The following is a 6,000-nucleotide window of genomic DNA, read 5'->3' as shown; positions in this document are numbered from 1 at the left end:
ACTATCACTGAAGAAACACAACAAATAAATTATTTGTTTGTGGGCAATTTATGAACAGAAAGCAAGCCAATTCCACTTGCAATGGATAGTTTAACGGCTTGCAATAAATAGTTCAGCCAGCTCAGTTTGGAATATTGGATTGATACCAGTTCTCTGCATATGTTATCTATAAAGATAGATCCTGTTTATAATAATCATTACCACACACTATGACTCAGCTTCATTCATTTCTTGGAGAATTGAACCACTTAGAGAACTTTGTAGCCTAATGCAGTGACAGTAGTTATTTCTGTAAAACAACTTGTTGTACAAGTAGATTTGGACTACAAATTGTGACCATGCCTTTAAGGAAGCAAGATCTATTATTTGCTTAACTATCAGGTCTGCCATGTCATGATCCCAGCTGGCCTTTGAATTTTCTTATGATGCAGCTTTTTATGACATGCGAGTCATGATAAGCCATGTGATAGACAGAGCATGTTATAATTAGAAGTAGTTGAGAAATTTTATTCTAAAGTTCAATGAAAAACAGAAAAAGAAGTTTGCAAAATTCTGATTTCCCCATGTTCAACACTGTCAATCCTGTTACCTAGTATTGTAGACTAGCAACTCTCCTTTTCAACAGGTTAAAGATTGAAATGCAAGGTCCCCTGCTACTGCTCTTTGTAAACGAGTAGCTGGTACTTTTCTGCTATCTCATAGTGCTCAGTGAATCTGTCCCTCCAACCAAGCCCAAGCCGTCCCAGTCCCAAAGACACGTGGGCTGCTTGAGTGCAGGGCTCACGTTCAGCTGGAATGTAGTGATATGGCATACTGGTTTCTCAAACTATCTTATTCTCCAAAATCTCAGCCAACTAAGGCTGATATTTTAAAGGCCTTTAGGTGCCTAAAGATGCAGATGGCGCCTACCGGTATATTCAGAAGTGCTTAGGTGTCTAACTCTAAGGCCTAGGAACTTTTGAAAATCCTATTAGGAACTATCTGCATCTTTAGGCACCCAAACATCTTCTGAAATCTGGCTCTAGGAGCCTCTCAAGAGGTTCCTATATTTCTTTTGCATTCAGATTTTGTACCCTGTCTGACTTGACTGGGGTAATAGAGCTGCTTGCCCTAACTAGCTGATCACTAAGAAGCTCAGCTGTGCCCCTCTAGGACAGAGAGGAACTGATACTCACCTACTTTTCAGGAATAGCATTCCCAGGGAGTTGGCTAACATCCAGAACAGCATTCAGATTCAGCACAAATCCTTACAATCTCCTGGTAGCAGAAGCTGACTTCATGGGCAGCTGCCAGTGGCCTGAAACATGTAATCTTCATTTACAGGGCTGATTGTTGTTTTCCTAAGGTAAAAATTGAGGCATGTTGCACGTAGTCAAGAAGGTTCTCCTCAGTGTCACCAAAAGTCTTGTATACTCCATCACACCTCTTTAAGAAAGTAGTAGGCCAGCTAATTCAGATGAAGTTTTTCAGGAAAAAACAGTTCTGCTGGTTTCCTTATTCTATTAAATATGCACATTGAACTGGCTGAGGAGACAATCCCCATTCTAAAAAGAGATCCATCTCTTAGTTCTCTCTTAATTATAGCAAAGCTGCATGTGCTCTTTTTGCTGTTCAGTGCATAATCCTCACCATCTCTCTGGTTTCATAAAACTTGGCATAGTCACTGCTCTAAAACCGCAAGAGCTATCTATATATCTGCATATCTGGGTACAATTTATCATTTTCACTACATTTAATATAGATGTCTCCAGACTGACCACTAGCACTGTCTTTTGGCCTTTACTGATGTTGGCTGGTAATATATTAGGCTTTTTTTTCTTTTTCTTATTTCCTGTATATCCCCTCACCATGAAGACAATACACAGAAAAGCCAGTTTCTTAACACATTCCAACATATCAATCATCTGTGCACAACATTTTAAATACATGGTATCTTAGCTCCAAAAAATGAAATTTTTTTAAAGATTAAATAAAGGTCTTGTTGCAAGTACAATTTAAGCTCTGCTGGGCTATAACTCAATAGTTTCAGCAGGAAAAAGAATCAGAGAGTTTTAAAAAAATAATGCATTAAATTATTCACACAATCTATTTTTACCTAAAAAAGGCTTTGCATGTTTTCATTTTCCATCTCAACTTACACTGAGGAAAAAAAAACCTAATAAGCATCCAAATAAACATGTACTTGACTAAATGAGACACACCACTGCATTGTAAGTTACTTGGTAACTGATCACTTGCTGAACTTTAGAAAGTGCTTCATGTTAAAGTTTAATCTGCATGGTAGGTAATTAAGGCAAAAATATGTAGGAGATGGAAACAGAATTATTTTATATTATGGTGCAAATTTTCAACCAGGTAGATCACTAAATATGGGGACATTTTTTCAGTGCTTGGCTTTTGCATGCACGTGTGCATTCAATCCCAATTTGTGTGCATATATTACAGGATTTGCACACCCTAAAAGCATGTCACACAGTGTTCATAGAAAGGAGTATTTTATTTCCTGTATTACTCCATAATATTCCATCTGTATAGGTTTTTAAAGTTAAAAAACAGAAAACGTATGTGGTGAGGCAATGTAGGAATGTGGTACATTGTTCAGTGAGGCCTCTGGTTTTTTTTACACACACGCGCACACACACACACACACACACACACACACACACTCTTTCTCTCTCTCTCTCCCACCTGTTCTATTAACATCCTGTTTTTTCTAACTATTTTTAATGGTCTCTAGTTTGATTCTGTGGATAGTAGATACCCTGAGTTTATTTATATGAAAGCTTGCCACTCATTTCTTGCTGGGTTCTGATACTAAATTCATAGTCTGAAGGCCAGAAGGAACTGTCATGATCCTTTGGTCTGACATTATGCACATATATATATTTCCCTCCTGGTTTCCCTAGTGAAATGAATATCAAACTTACAATGTAGAATGGAAGACACAAAATCATTCAGTCTACTCTGGTGGGAGTTTGCTATAGAGTGCTCTTATTCCATATTCTTCTGACTTTTGGGGCCTGACCCAAAAGTGGTTGACATCAATGGAAAGACACCGATTGATTTAGTGGGTTTTGGATCAGGCCTTTAATACCTGATGCATGAAAACCAAAAAACTCTCAGTTTGGATGTTGTTGCGGTTTACTGTAAATTTTAGTACATATCTTCGCTGTTTGGATTATTCTCTTTCATTTCAGCAGCATCACTATTTTTCAATGGCATAAACCTGAACAATCACCAGACAGAAAGAAAACATCCAGCTAAAATTAAAATTACACAGTAATGAAGACAAAAGAAACCAATCTAAAGTATAAAGACAATGAATCCATTACATTATTTTACATTATTTTCTCCAATTTCTATTTCAGGTATTAGTTATGAGGGGCAAATGTTCAGAAGAGCTTGTTTACATACCTAAATGCGGTGGCCAGACTTTCAAAAGTACTCCTCACTCTTTGCTCTCAAATATGAATATGAAAAAAATTGTCCCTTATTTTGGTGCCTCAAAGGGAGCTGCTGGATGTTGAATTCTTTTGAAAATCTGGCCCCAAGTGACTACAGAGATAATTTTTGAAATTGAATATTAAACTAATTGGATTAACTCAGTGTCTTAAAATAACCACCACTCATAATTCTAACATTTAGAAATACAGGGGTTAACCTAACATTAAAAGAGCAAATTTTTGTTTAGGAGCAGAAGTGACAGTGATCAGTCTATTAAACCACAGAGCTACAGAATGTTTCTCTGAATTTAAACACACAGTCGAAGCTGAACAAAAAACGTAAAATGTCAAGCTACTATATTAACATTTTCCAACTTCAGGTATTTATCAGCTTATTGAGACAATGACCAAGTGAATGTAATGTGGCTTTCATGTGTGACCCTGGCTAGTGAGAGGGACATACTGTAGCTGTAACAGTACTGTCAAACGTTCGGATCATTCTTCATCAGGCACAGACCAAAAATGTCAGCTCCTTAGCAGAGAAGTTAACACAGAACTTGACATGAGGGTGAATATAACCTGCAGATCTGGATTTCTTTTAACACCTAGTGAAAACCAAACAAGTAACAGAGAGAAATGATGCCAAATTTTAAATACCATAGTATTTCATCTTCCTGCACCCAGAGCCCGATCTAAGAAACTTGGATGAGTACTGGATATTTCCAAGGGTGAAAGCAGATGGGGAAGGAATCTTAACTCCAAAACATCAATGGGGTTGTTCTTTAGCCACTGATCTACTCTCACCATTGAAGTATGGCTCTTGCTACAGAGCAATTTATGCATAGATAGATCCACCAGTCTATGACCTGCCCATCTCAACTCTCCTCAAAGTTAGGCTCTATGGTATGGTGCACACCTGTCAGATAAATCACCTAAACTGATCATTTCACATGCACACAATGGAAATGCACATGCATTCCAAACACCTGCAAAGAGAAAACAGGATTTGTTGCACTGTGCACACCCCTATACCTTAGACATTGAAGTAATTCCAAGTGTGCTGACCAGTGGATGAAAGTTTGGCATCAGATCCTGTCTCTCTGTAGTACCCTAGACATTCAGTCACCAATGTACAAGCAATAAATATTCTTAGAGACAGTGTAAATACAGACCAATGAAGTCTCTCAAAGTCTGAATTCTGGTGAGATTTCAGTATCCTACAATTTATAATTTTACTTGCACAACTAATAATCTGCACACATTGTGGGGTCCCACAACTCTGAGTGAAGGGGATTTGAGGTGTGCAAGGAATACAGAAATCAGGTCATTATCAGCATTGACACCAGCCAGTGTGGGGAATATATGGGCAAGAATTCTACTTTATACAAATTACAGAAGGCTGAAGCTTTAAACTGGGTTTGTTTCTGTAATTTAGATAATTGCAATCAATTCCCATAATACACTCTAATGATTTGTGCTATATCTTTGAGCTATATCTTATCTGGTAGCTAAATGTCAGCTAATATCTATCTTATCAATAAAAAAAGTTTTTCAATGCTAACTTTAATTACTGCATTTCTTTATTCAGTCATCCAGCTCGTTTATTTATTTTTTGGTAACACAAATTTGGAATATCCTCTCCTGGTGTTTTATGGTAGCCAAGATAAAATTTGGAGCATAAACAAACAATACTAACTGCTCCTCAGCAAAGCAAGCTAAAGAGATAATGGAAAAATCAAACAGAAAAAAATTTGATTTAAGGACTCAGTCCTGCAGGTATACAACTCTCTCAGCTTTCAACACTGCATCTCACAGAAGTACTCTGCACTTTTCAGGATTGAACCTTAGATGTTTATACTAAGAACTCGATTTTGAGAAGGTTTTCAGCACTGCCTGAGGACAATGAGAGCCATGGACTGCTGAGTACATCTGAAAATCGGTTCACTTCATTAAGGTGCCTAAATCAGAGCAGACATTCTTTGAAATTTTGGGTCTAGTAATAATAGATACTCATTATTTGGGAAGGTCATGATTCTCCTATAGCCAGAGCATGCTCCCTGGGAAAGATCTAACCTCTGGAAAATTAACTCTTAAAAACAAACAAAAAAATAGACTTTGCTTATGATAATAAGTTATTTTACATAATCTCAAAAGGGAATGATATAAATCATTTTATCATGCAGTCAAAAGAGCATGAGCCCCTAAAATAATCTGCAACCAAAAGAGTAAATCAGGTAGCCATCTCTTTTCATACCTGGCTCACCAAATATGCTGGATTCAATTCAGCAGTGATATACGTTTACAAAAGATACCTGTAAATAAATTACAATTTCTGTTCTCCCAGACACCAAAATCATCAGGAAAGAATACTTCTTAGGTTTTCAACATCAAGGCACACGAATTATCTGAAAAACTCATCAAGGACAATTCTTTTAGCCAGTAAATTAAGGAAACATTGAATCTGTCAAACCAAATATGAAAGGAGCAACAAATATTAAATTAGTATACAGAGTGATACTGTGCACACATTAATGATCCTGATGGCCTTACAGTGAAT

The sequence above is a fragment of the Gopherus flavomarginatus genome, chromosome 14 (assembly GCF_025201925.1).
Source record: "Gopherus flavomarginatus isolate rGopFla2 chromosome 14, rGopFla2.mat.asm, whole genome shotgun sequence".
Taxonomy (NCBI): Eukaryota; Metazoa; Chordata; order Testudines; family Testudinidae; genus Gopherus; species Gopherus flavomarginatus.
Note: the sequence above shows the minus strand (reverse complement) of the source record.